This window comes from Branchiostoma lanceolatum, chromosome 1, assembly GCF_035083965.1.
Source record: "Branchiostoma lanceolatum isolate klBraLanc5 chromosome 1, klBraLanc5.hap2, whole genome shotgun sequence".
Classification (NCBI taxonomy): Eukaryota; Metazoa; Chordata; class Leptocardii; order Amphioxiformes; family Branchiostomatidae; genus Branchiostoma; species Branchiostoma lanceolatum.
In genome coordinates, this window is record NC_089722.1 from 4649287 (window position 1) to 4663718 (window position 14432).

The window sequence follows — 14432 nt, forward strand, 5'->3', positions numbered from 1 at the left end:
AGTTTCATCACAATTCTAGTATCATTGTAAAGGGTAATGAATAGGCTTTCCAATTATACATGATATTTTTCAAGTAGTAAAAAAACAAGGGAGAAATGGTCAAATTTATGTTTGTAAACGCTTTGTGCCATATATAGTTACAAAATGATTACAAATGAGATGAACCCATTTCTTTCCTGTTTGACCGTCTTCATCTCGATCAGATTAGTACATTCCGTTACCATTTCAGCAAAAGGTGCATATCTTAAACTGTGTACGCTACCATGACAGGCGGTCCCGTTGATAAGATGCAGCCCCTCGTCACAGGTACAGTTGTAGGACCCTTCAGTGTTGATGCAGGCGCCGTTCTCATGATCACACTCGTCTATCCAATACCAGCACTCGTCAACATCTACACAGGCAGAAGAGTACCAAAGCGCATAAAAATGTGTTTCAGGGAAAAATGACGACGGCTTTAAAGTGGAAAAAAAATGCTTGTTTAACGATATCAGAATTTACGACTATTTGTTTTCAAAGCTAGCAACACATCTTTTTTTTTTCAATTCAGCATGATTCAAGATTCAAGACCTTGTTGTCTGGTTGCTACCAGCAACGCTGACCTATTTAGGCAACACGGACATGCAGCCTAGGACAGGCCCGTATCCTGCATCTTTTAGACAAATGTAAAAGTATTGTATATGCTATATCACGGTTCTGTATTTTGCAAGGAGAAAGCGAACTGGCTACAGTTGCACGGCTTGCATTACCAACGTAGCTAAGCTATGATCAACAATTTTGCTTCCATTGCTGTTTTTTTCCCATCACTCTTTTTACCCTCCGTATACTTCATCTGTGGCTAACTCTTAACTGGCCGCATCAAAGCATATCCATTCCAACTATGGCCATGAATGAATAACTACCGTGTTCACATTGCGAGCCTTCCCAGCCTTCATCACATTCGCAGACGTTCGTGTCAACGCACAGGCCGTGCTCACATGGGAAGTGGCAGTCAGCTGCAGGAGACACAAAAGAATCCCAGCGGAAACCGTTCATGAAGTATTTGTTTACACTTATACGTGGTAATATCCATTGCTCACTCATCCCATTGTATAAGACATTACAAAGCATTTGACTATGTTACCAGACTTGTGTGAGACAATAAAAAGGAAGCTAACTAAATATTACATGCTAACATACCATGGATTAATCGTATATAATGTGACCTTACATCTATATAGACTATCAGGGTAAAAAATTAATATTGATTTTGATAAAACAGTCCATGTCTTACCCTGACAAGTCTCTCCAATCCTGTTCCAACCGACGCAGCACTCGAAGTCAGTGAAGTACTCAGTGGCGTAGACAGTCACAAAACTCCGGGGGTTCCTAACCACAATAAATCAGTGTAATGAAAGACATATGACGGAAGCAAAACTTGGGAGATCAATATATCTCAAGCTGATGTCAACTTTTAATTTGCTCAACAGAAGCTACTTAAACATTGTCGGTTGACTATGTAAACTAAGTAATAAACAGTTACTTAATTAGCCTACGGGCATAAACTTGCAATGAACAGATTGTTTACGAACGTATCTGAAATCTCTAAAAGCTGTTTTAGATTAAGAAATACACAGAAACTCACTCATCATAGAAAGTGTGGGACTTTTTATTTACCACTGCTTTCAAAGAAGAAATCAAACCCCGCATTAGTACCGTAGATATAGAAACTTATTGTAGACTAGCAATATAATATGATCTTGTATCACATATATGCCTTAAGTTTTAATTCATGCTTGTACCTCGATATTGTTGTCAAAATACAATTAGCCTACGGGAATGAATTTGTAATAAATTTTGATATTATTATTATAAGACAAGAAGTAAAGCAATAAACGAGTGGGGAAGTATAACCTTTAGTGAATGACCTTGATATTTTCACAATCACCAACTGTCATAACAGGGACTTTGCTATTCACTAGAGCTGAAGCAGAACTGGCAAGGCAGTATCAATAGTTACTTTGAATATTCAAATTAGAAGCTAGTACAACAAAAATCCTACATGTATCAATAGACCAGCATAATGTTTCAGGACATTGGAACGACTTTGTATATCAGTTATGACATGATTGTGATTGACTGACTAATTGTGATTTTGACAATACACAGAATACACATGACGTAACATACCTGGCCTTTCTATTGCCGAACACGTCCCACATCCCCAGGTATTCCCAGACCCCGAATGAAGGTTCCCGTCTCCTCCTGTTCTCTATGGTGTACATCACCCGCCGCGACCCCTGGCGGGTGCACACGGCTCCTGCAGGGCTGCGGAAACAACGGTTTGAATCTTATTTGATTCTTGTTTATTGATATATTAATAAACAAAAGTTATTATTATATTATTAATCCTTGTTTATTAATCTAACCCTTATCATACCCTAATCTCGATTTTCGGCGCCCCGTTTAGATCTGCTTGGAGATTAATCGTACCCCGTAATGTTCTCTATGGTATACATCACCGGCTGCGACCCCTGGCGGGTGCACACGGCTCCTGTATGGCTGTGGAAAATATAAGACGATGGAATACACGATATGGACTACATAGTACATTTTACATGAATAGCTATCAAATTTGGTTGCGCGTCCACACAGGAGGCGAATTATACAAGAATGCTGCTGATCAATGCCAATCAATCCACCCAGGGGCATAGGATCAATGCGAAACAATCCCGAATTCGGCTGTTAATTTTTAGCTAGAAAAACCTACTCGAGCTCTGCTCGATTCGAATTGACCCTTAATGCAAACTGATTCGAATAGATTTTGTTGAGTGTGAACAGTACCTGATATGTTATTATCATATCGGTGATATAGTAGAGACGAGTAAAACGTGCAAGTTTTAAGCCAAGGATAATGTGTGCAACAATCAATTGGGTCAGGAAATTTTAAATACTAAAACACATACAATAAGTAAACACGTTGTTTGTCGGACGAGTTGGAGAGAATTCAGAAGATATGCTTAAGGATATGTGGAGTTCCTTATGATCACTTACCAACCCTTGAGAAGGGATGCATCACGCAGAGAACTTAAAAGGATACTAAGAGACCATTCCCACCCCTGCAATGTCTTCCTCCCACCTAGAGAGAAGCCTGACTATAATCTGAGGAACAGGGAAACCCGACACATGTACAAACTCCCACTCAGTAAGACCAAAAGGCACAGTGACTCTTTCGTTATGAGGACTCTGAGAGACCTTCAAAACCTAGTTTAAGGCTGTATTCGTCTGTCCTCGATCGTCCAAAGTGACCTTTTTTGATGGACATAAGCGCATAGATATGAATACTGTGATGTGTTTTTTTTTTAAATCTGGTCCACTGAAATGTTTTAACATACTTCTGTAAGAAATCTAATGTAATTCAGGTGTGTCGTCAGACATACCTGCAATGTTGGTTTCTGAATAAAGATTGATTAAGATTGATTAATGTAAACGGAACCATCAAAGAGAAAACGGGGGAAATATACAGTTCATGATTATATTTACAACGACGGGATGTACTCACCCACGAAGCTGGGCCAACGCGAGAGAGGCGAACCCGGAAACTAGTATGAATGCTAGAAACGTTAGTCTGTTCATTCTCAGTGAGGATGTATCGCAGCTAGTATAACGTTAACATCTAGTGTAACTGCCTATTCGAGCAAGAAATGCGCAAGACAGTTCCCCATTCACCATGTGGTGCTGTACTGGGGCTTTCCAGTCAACCAAGGCTGTTTATCTTGTAACCATATCTAATACAAGTGACTGTCAATAAGTCGGTTTGGGCTTAAGACTAAAGAAACACCTTACCGTGTGTTTTCTTGCCACCAACCCTTTATTCAATGTTCTCCTATTTGAATGCGACACTGACCCTTGGCTGACCTGTTATTTACAAAGCAACCTGCACTAAAACAAGGGGATCGATCAATCATTGACAGCTTCGTATGATATCATTAACAAATTCCATTCTGATTTCTCCACGTTTACAGAAAAAGTAGTCTCCTCTTAATATCACAAAACCCACACGTAACAGAAAAAGAACCCAGTAGGATATAATAAAGTGTCCATATCTAGACTAAAGTAGTCACATGCTATATTGTTACCCAATAACGACTGCTTTGTGCTTTTGAATACAGCGCCTTGAATGACCCGATTATCTACAGGTAACACAAGTGAGAGTTCACAACCCGAACCAAGTCACAAAAACAGGTATTGTGTTACCCGTGTGGTAACAGAACGACAACAGACGCCTTACAGTGCCAGTCCTTTGAATATTGGTCATCATTCCGTCCATACGGTGACCGTTTTCCTAGTTCCTTGAGTGGTCACTTTACTGAAGAAATGTATGGCAGATAAGTGCCTTCGGTGTCTCTTGAATTAAAGAATGATTGAAGACCTTTATTGTACACACATACCCACTGGGTTTAGTACAGGTCACAACAAAAAACATAACAGTTTGAAAGTACGTATATATATATATATATACATTACAATGATAAGCTAACTCTAATATAATGATTACGTTAATTTGGCCTCTTCTCGCTTCTTGGTAATATTGTAATATTGTACAGTATTGTATTGTAAGTTGGTAATATACGTACAGGTGTGTTTTATGATAGAGGGTTTACCTAAAGTCATTAGAAATATGAATTGTTCCTCTTTGCAAAGATGTATAAAATGGGGAAAGCTACATTGAATAAGTTTATAAAGCGCAGCTCTCTCTTCGTTGTATAACCTACATTCTACTAAAAAGTGCTGCTCGTCTTCTATCCTATTTAAATTACAAAGAAACAATGACCTTCCGATAATAGAGTGAAAGAGTGTTTTAAAAAATCACAAGAACCATGTGGTATCCATTCTTTATTGTGTCAGTTTTAGTGCACACTTTGAGAATAAAAACAAAACAAGTATGTAATGATGTGTAACTATGCAGTCTCTTCGTTGGCTGTGTCAATGAATTGATAGGGACAGCGACTCTAAAATGCTGATATGATGACTAGATAACATTTTCATCTACACCTCACCCTCGCTTCAAAGTCTCATAATCATCACCAGGAACCTTCTTCATCGTTTAATAGATAATCGTGGTTCTTTTTGTATGTCGACAGTTAACAAGTTAAGCCCCTTTCTCACTGGACCTGCGGCATGTTGGCGGCGCTGCTGCGACCTAACGGGATTTGTGTTGACCATGACTATATGGTCATATGGTCTATATCCTATTTCCAATATAATGCAAAACGTGCAAGTATGTAAAAAAGACAAGAAAGCACACAACGCTTAAAATGATTAGTTTTTATGGGTGAAATTCGTTGAGCGTGTTGTCAAATCGCTGTGTCGCAGTGATGTCGCCAACGTGCCGCGGGTCCAGTGAGATAGGGGCTTCACGGGGTGGAGGCAGCTCTTTAGACTCAGGGATGGCACTTGGCAAACCGCAGATTCCAAAACTTACAACATTATCGTGTGGTATTCCACCCTTGGACATTTCGACTACAGTTGCAAAGCCCCCCGTAGCTTCACAGCTTTTCGCTGCCTCGTAAGGGGGCGGCGGGGTTTGCGTTTCGGGACGTTCTTCGTACAGGTTTTCGTGGACTGGATTTCTCCAGTGCGTGTGTGTGAAGCCGGGTAGGGAACCATGAGGGTGTTGTGGATGGTATGAGACCCTCTCCTGTTGGTTGGATGATGTCTTCCTCTTCTTCTTGTAACAGATGAAGATCCCGAGGGAGATGAGAAGAAGTACCAGGGCCACTGCGCTGACTCCCGCCCCGATCGCAATGTCGACATTGTGGTGGTCTGTGTCTGCCCCTCCATCTGGAACTGTAAGACACAGAAGTCGTTAGCATACGTGTGATATTTAGACATCTTAGTAACTGTTCAGTTCAGGCCAAGGTATACATGTACGTCAACAATACTTAAGTAACCTTCAAAAGGGCTTGACACTTTCCTTATATTGATCGAAACAAACGAACTAACTAACAAACAAACAAACAAACAAACCCCGTGACCCTAAGATAAGAAACAAAAATGTAGCGAAACGTTAACATGCCATTCAATCGCCATCGCAACCAAATAGGGGAATCGTAGAAACTTTTACGAGAACGGAGTTCCAACATAGGGGTTCACCACACATTCATTGTTTTGCAATTGGGTGAAAAAAAGATACACCGAAATTGAATGTAAATTCTGAAGTGGAGCCTTAAAATGGGCTTGGCACTTTCTTACATGGATCAAACCCCGTGCGCCTAAAACAACTAAAGTTTATTTCGGTTCCATCGCAAATGTAGCGAAACGTTAACATGCCATTTACTCTCCATCGCAATCAGTTGCTGAAATCGTAGAAACTTTGAGGAGTTCCAACATAGGGGTTCGCCGCATACTCATCGTTTGTTTTGGGTGAAAGATGCACTCAATTGAATGTGAATTCTTAACAGATCTGCTCCTTTGTAGAATTTCAGGTAACTGGAACGAATACCTACCGGTGGCAGTGGCCCTGGTGGTTCTTGCTGTTGTCCTGTCCAAAGTTGATGTTGTGGCAGCGACACAGAGTAAGTTACTCTTCGTGGTCCCATGTAGAGGTGCCACCGTTGCACTGCTGATGTTGGCAGTTGTAGAGTTGACACAGTGTGTGGCGTTGATGAGCTGGAAGCCGTCGTCACAGGAACACGTGTAGCAGCCATCGTGGTTCTCACAGTTGTGGTGACAGATGTGAGTCTCGTACCAGCACTCGTCTATGTCTGTGATGGTGTCAAATTAGACTTAATTGAGCTTTTTCGGTTCGTTGGTGAAGGTTAGACATCCAGGTCGTAAGGTACGCCAAAAATAGTTACTCAAGCAACTGGATATTTTTTTGTTTGTTTGAAACAGTCAATTGAATTTGTCGGTTGGTTATCATAAACTAATGACAATATTACCTGTAGTATTGCCATCAGCCGCGAGGGGGTCATTTTTTCTGTCATGATAAAGAAAAGCAGAATAGGCTAGGCATGCCTGTTCTACAAAGAGGTTATCTTTCCCCCTTTTAAGACAGTACTATGGTATCTATAGTTTTTTCTCGTAATGGTAAAATAGCATAATTGATAGAATGCTATTTCGAGCTCGGTACCACTGCTTCGGTGATATTTCATTCATCATGTCTTCGATCAAAGACTAAGCTACTACATTGTCCTTCTAACCATAGAAAATGTAATTTGCATCAAAGACTAAATCCGTAAAGTAAAGTGCAACTTAAGAAAAAAGTATTTCTCTCAGAACAGAACCACCTCTTAGAGGGGACCAAGAATCCTTTTTGTCTGCCAAGGTAACTGCTTGCTTAAAAAGAAATGCATTGTTACAAAGATATTTTGCCATTCCTAAAATCCAGGTCAATTCATTTAGACTGATAGTTTAAATTAAACATTACCGTGATCACACTGATGGCCTCCCCAGCCGGGATCACACTCGCAGACGTTCGTGTCCACACAGGTGCCGTGTACACATGGGAAGTAGCAGTGGGCTGAAATAAGGAGTATCACGTTATCTTCAAATTGTAGTCAGCTCAAAGAAGGAGGGAAGTAGTTGGCGAAGGCGAATAGTAGTTGGTTATACGGCATATTGACTTTCAATAGGTTTGATATATACAGTTGTACGGGGGGGGCATACTACTTTCTCTTAGAAACTGTGGCCCTCCTAAGTCTAGTTCGGGATGGTCTGTTGCTTGTTTACTGTGTACCAAGCAACAGATGTAGGAAGAAAAAAATGTATTCCCCCACCACCTTTATATATGTAGCCCTACCTTCCCAAGGACGATTCTATTACCTCACAGCTCAAAGACAGACAGAAATAAGAATTACGTGGTTGAGGTTTAATCCATTCTTGAATCTTTGCTGTGCACAGGATTGTTTACACATAAACAAGATTTCGTGACAGTCCATCGCCACACTTACCCTTGCAGGTGTCGCCAACTCGGCCCCACCCAGGGCAACACTCGGAGCCGCATACGCTGCCCGGTGGACTGGAACGAACATTAGCCAATAGTTTTATACATAATCTATCAATTAAGTAGTTTTCAGTTCGTACGTCATTATTCACCCAAAATTACCTTCAAAAAAGCACTTGGGAAGGCACAGGTTCCCCTTGAATGTTGTAAACGCTAGACTAACTGTTTGAGTCACCACACAATTAAAGTTTCGTATAACCTAGTGAAAACTAGAGAATAGGACGATTTCTAGACACCCTTAGCAAAGACTAAATAAGACAGGGATCGGAACACTTGAGAAAAATGTACATGTACTACTCACCCAGACAGCGCCAATATGTTCTTAACAGTCACCATGACAACAAGGGATACTACACAGTTAACACCGCAAAGACCGTCTTTCTTCATGGTTCCAGAAACGATTTCTCGATCTGCCACAAGAAAATGAATTACTTATTTAAGTCCAGTGATGTGTTTGTCAATGTGTGGTGTAATCGCAAGGAAGACTGTGCACACTGCTACTTCCTCCTGTGGCGCAGACATAAGTTCTAGCCGGTGGAGTGACGTAATTGTTGTTGATGTAAACGAACACCACAAGCTATTGTATGGCGTGCATAGAATCAACGATGTCTCATTAAGGGTTGCGCAACGACATGTAATCTGTCTGTGGCTTGCCGCTAGAGTGCAGCGAAAACACGTACCTGTGTTTGTACTGGTGTTGTGTTGCATGTTAAGGCCCCCTCTCACTGGGCTCCGGCACTGCGGCGGCACTGCCACGGCAGATTTTTACGGCACCGTCGCGTTTCTTCCACCAATTTTCATTTGCACTCTCACTGACGTGCGGCGCATCTGCGTTTGAAGCCCAGATGAGTTATTGAATGAACTTTATTGTTCGACAATCGTATATGGCACAATATATGGCACTAAATCAACAATACTGCAAGGCTAACCTATCCTATAATTATAAGTACAAAACATTATCGATAACAGTGTATGAATTACACTAAAGCCATGTATGGATTATTTTTTCCCTCGCTTTTAGGATGAAGTATAATGAAATTGACTTATGTAGGTGGTATAGGAGTTGGACATGACAACAATACATGGGACATATCGTTCTAGTTCTGTGTACCAGATAGGCTGAAGTTTGTCTTGGTAGTAATATTTTGTAATAGTGCATCTGTCTCCTTGCCATAAGTGGGACAGGCCATGGCCATTACAAATTGAAATTTATCTTCAATATTTTCATTACATGTGGGACACAATCTGTGAGTGCCTGGTGTGTTGTGGTGTCGATCATTTTCAACTTCTAGGCAACGTGCGCTGATTCTCAGTGTAGTTATGCTTATTGGTTTATTATGATTTGATGTGATATAGTCTTCCCTACCAAAGTGATTTTTGATTTTATAAAATGTTTGGAGTTTACTAAAATTTTTAAGTGGTTCCCTCCAGCCAGGGAGAAACGTGAGTTTCACACTTTCTTTAAATGTATATCCAAAACGGTTGGTATCAACGTTAACTGCGGGGCTAAGCCAAACATGTCTACATAATATGTCCTGAGCGTGAGTAGCCCAGTCATTTTCTTCTTCGAATGATGAAGTGTCGTATGTTTTTTTAATAATCCTGTTAGTAGGTAAATTACTTAATCTTAGCGAGAGTATCTAATCAACTATGTTTGACTATCAACGATCAATAGGAATTCTTCTAATTCACCCCTTACGGCGAAACATTGAGTAAAATTTGAGATACAGTGCCTGACTGGTATATCAAGTTCAGTTTATCACTGTATTTCTTGAATGGCACAAGAGCAGGGCGAGTGCATGTAGACGAGTGGTCTGATTCCTTTCCTGAGCGACTAGTCTATCAACTTCCGTACTGGAATAAATGTACAATGCAGAGATCTAATTTTCAGTGGGATTAAGCAATATCTCAATGAAAATATCAGAGGATCTACAGCTACAATCCTCAACCTCACTACATGCAGTAAATTTGGTTTAACTAAACTCTTAAACAGATCAATAGCTAGGGAAATGGACCGATTGCAGTTTGATGGTAGTGCTTTCAATTAATCCGAAATCGCAGTGCTGTCAATGGATCAAAATACAATGCAAAATTATTTTAAAAAATCCATCAAAAATTGATTTCAAGTGATAAAAGGATTTTCACTTATGACACTTGGTGCAACAAAGGTAACATGTTATAGAATATACGTATAAACTTGAAACTGACATATCACTTTTATACAATAGCGCGCGCGGTGAGCTCCCGGTAAGCTCCCGGCGAGCGCGCGGCACTTTGCCACTTGCGTTTTTTTCTTCAAATTTTGAAAAAAATCGCTATTTCAACCGGCACGCCGGCTTTGTGGACCGGCACTGGTACGTCACTAGGACGGTACGCTGAGGTCTGTGCACGGCACTGCGGCGGTAGCTATTTTCAAGCTACCGCACGTTACCGCCACAGTACCGAAGCCCAATGAGAGGGGGCCTTTAGACAGCGTAGTGCAACACTGACACCTGGCGCAGAGACTGTACAAATGCAGGGGTGCGTCATACTGAATACCGTGTGCCCACCTGGTCCGCTGCTGGCTTTGTGTGGAGAGCACGAAATAACGAATGCATTTGATGTATTTCTTCCTTTTTCAAGCTCGGTCTGCCTGGAGTAGCCGTTGACTAGCAATGGTATAGCTAGACCATTAGACTAGACACCCTCTCAAATACCTAGATATGTTGTGGTAGTGCAACGTGTTTTAGAAGGAATTAGGATTTGTTTCTTGAGAATAAGGCACTCAGACAAAAAGGCACGGAGACAAGTCTGCTCGTGTGGATTGCATATATTAGATTAGAGATTATCAAAATTTTCTACTCCATCTAACTCAACTCGTCTTTGCAAGAACAAATCGTATGAACGAGGGACAATGTGTGTTTACATTTCATCACCTTTATTCAAGTGCCTTATATTACGATGCCCCCTTCCCAAAATGGTCCCTTTGAATAAAAAGAACAATGGCAACGGACGACAACAGTCTTCTTTTGTTGTTGTTGTGTTTAACCGTTCTTCAAGTCGATTAGACAGAGCTCGAGCTGCCCGTGACACGATCAACTTACTTGAAGGTGCCTACAAAGGCTTGAAATATTTCATGGTGGTTTGAGGTCTCCGAAATATTGTTCTGTTCGTAGCCGTTTCGTTAGTGACTTTATCGATGTATATCGTCAGTGTACAGCATCTTGGAAAAGCACATATTGTCTTTTTCCATAGTATGAATTTTGTGTGATGGTTCAAAGCACCGTAACATGCTGACATAGTAAGGCTAAGGTACCAGCCAGGTGTTTATAAAAGGTCGGCAACAGGTGAAGCTCAAGGAAGTAACTGTCAGTCATAAAGGTCCAGGGGATGTTTTGGTGATGCAATCTTGAAGTTAAATCTTGTGTTTGTTGTGACAGAACTGCACAGTCAACTATCTCTCAACTCAACTCGGACGGAAAAGATATGCACCGACACGCATGCACTTTTGACACCGCCAGCAAAGGTAAGAATGTTATTTATGCACAAACAGCGGTGAACTATCTGTTGCCCTTTTTATGATGCTAACGAGTAGTTCAACACATTATAGGTCTTAGACACGGCAAACACAGCACGCACCGCGCACAACCAATATCTCCTGCAGTTGCCCGTGTCGTCAGGTGACCAAAGTAATGAATTCTCATTGACAGTAGGTAGCTTTGCTTGAGCAGTTTGTCGGAATTTACTTCCTTGACGGTGCTTGAGACGAAGACTTAAACGCGTTTGCACAGTGATTAAAACTTCAGCGAATACTTAAATGTGTTCGCAGTTCGTTTTGTTCTGATCTTGCAAGCGTCCAGACTTTATTTGAACAGTTGTTTCGTGCGTGGGAAAGGTAGCTGGACCGCGTGGTACGTCTTTTAGTGATCTGTGCACTTCGGTGTGTCTGTTGTCGCGGACGGAAATATGCTACAATGTGTACACGTGCGTTAATACAAATGGCACAGCGTCTGTCAAGGGTAAGTTAGCCTGAAACTTATCCTGGAAGCCATATTACGGCGGGGCTTAGCCAGTTCTACTCGGGACCCCTAGCGATACAGGCCCGTACTCAAATTTAGCCGGCCCACGTACATAGAGCGCCCCATGGGCTCGTTGGGTTCGATTTACGGGCCTATGTAGCTACGGACCCCTAGTAGAACTGGCTAAGCCCCCGGTACTCTGGCTTACATGATATCTGAAACGGAGAGTGTGTTTCATGATAGTATAGATTATCGTAATCTTAGAGTGAAGTGCTTATAACATTATATTATGCGTTTTGACCATACAATATTAAACATGTCCATCTCAAATCATATTTCTAACATCACAAAAAGACGAAAAGAAGCCGAACCTATGAATCAGAGTTGCTTCAGAACCATGTTTTAGATTAGTATTAGAAATCCTGTCAGTGTCCTTATATGAACGTTACTATGTCTTTTGTATCTATATGCCTGTACCTAGCCCGTGATAGGGCATGGATGTACAACAACGGTTATTATCATTATTATGATAATTGTGATGTCTGACGTTTGATGTGGGCTGTTATGGGACAGGCCGAATGATAAAGATAAAGTTGAAACACCATCTAGCCAGGGCAGCTTCAGCCCTTCAAAGCAATAACCAGAATTTTTGATATTTTCAGCAAAACATGACAGGATGAGGACATTCTTCATAACGCTTGTCTGCCTATTTGGCGTTCTTGCTGTAATACCCAGCTCACAGTAAGTCACTCAAGCCAACTCAACCCTGGTTAAGTCAAACATTTTAGTTGTGTAAGCACGAAAAGCGGAAACAACTGCGTTTCCAATGGCATGTTCATGCGACAACCGCCATAACAGCTATGATGCAATCCGAACCAATTTTTTTTTACATTTCTTCCGCTGCATTTCCCCTCAGCCTCATGTATTTCCCTGCAGATGCTCCACATGTACTCGCGTCTCAACCCAGTATGTCGCCACAGAAGGATATAATCAGCCTTATCGATCCAGGTGCTATTACTATTGGTGGTATGACTGTACGAAAAACAGGTAATACTGATGGAGATGATTTATGAATTACTGCAACCCAAAAACAAAATTTTCATGCAAAAATCTCAGGCCCTGTATGTAATTTCGTATTTGTAATATCTGTAACTTAAAATGGAACTCATAATTACCCTGCCAATACATGAAACAAAAAATCAAACAATACAAAAATATCACCAGAGTGTATTTGCACAAATAAGTGAATACAGTACATCCGACATCAGCTCGGTAATAGTCACTTTTGCATCGACTTCATTTCCTGGATGCGACAGAATTTGTTCTTGTGCTGCATTGACAAAACGAAACCTCACATTCATGTTTAGGTTGGCCTACCGCACAGTTTTAAGGTACCGCCGAATATGCTGTGATGGGTTTTCGGGCTACTCTTGTACGGGTAGGTGCACTTAGAAAATTATCATATTCAAAAACCAAAGCAGCTAATTTTTGTTGATATAGCGCTTAGTTCGTTATGCATTGTATTGATGATGATATTATATTTGTATATGTCCTTGCGTAAGGAATAGAATTTACTGCGAAATTTAAAGTTTTAATGAACATAGGAATGATTATGTCAGTATCTAGGTATCCTAGTATTAGGATTAATTGATGACATCTATCCTAGATATCGATGAATGCGCCAGTGGCAACGGTGGTTGCAGCCACAATTGCGTGAACACAGCGGGGAGTTTCTATTGTAACTGTCGGCCCGGCAATCAGCTGTATGGGTCACAAACCTGCAAAATTAATGGTGAGTGGACGTGGTATCCTGCTATACTACCTTTAAATCTTCTTTTCGCGATGATTGTCAATGCTATTAATGTATAGCCATCATGTATAAGCAACGGTTTTGCTGAGGAACAAGCCGTAGCCTTCATATCGTGTAGCTCTTTGTTACACAATTTTGTTCTCAGCTCTATCAACCCGACAAGGGTAAATAAGATCTATTTTTTCCCTCTACCTGGATTTTCTTTGGTTCCTGGGGTTCCCATATGAATGTTTTCACTCTTTGGTTTGACTGCTATTGCTATACGCGCACACAGAAAAAAAATCCATGTGCATATCTGTTGCTATTTGTCCTTTTTCTGTAATGGCGACTGTTCAGCGTAAGGGCGCCGGCGCGGTCATATTAGAGTCACTAGACCTAGGTTGTCGGGCGATTTGCTGAGATTTTTTTCAGTGCCTCACGAAGAAGTGTGCTCACAGTAGAAAGCAAAACATCTAAAAAACTGTTTCTTTATTGGATTTGCGGCCATAAAAGTTGCGTAATATAACATGTAAACAAATAGAACAGCCTAATATTGTGGTAGGAGACCGTAAGATCTCGAGCTTTGACTATGGGATCATGTTGTCGGATCGCTTACCAACAGCAGTGTATGTGTGTTTACTTTGTTAACAATCGGTGGTAA

At 41.0% G+C, this 14432-nt stretch overlaps 1 long non-coding RNA gene across 1 annotated transcript; it reads left to right on the plus strand.

Moving 5' to 3' along the window:
* The first annotated feature begins 12343 nt into the window (after positions 1 to 12343).
* Positions 12344 to 14128, plus strand: LOC136427750 (uncharacterized). The gene is made up of 3 exons (XR_010754508.1): positions 12344 to 13029; positions 13350 to 13420; positions 13649 to 14128. It is a non-coding gene; the product is annotated as an uncharacterized lncRNA (long non-coding RNA).
* The last annotated feature ends 304 nt before the right edge of the window (positions 14129 to 14432 follow it).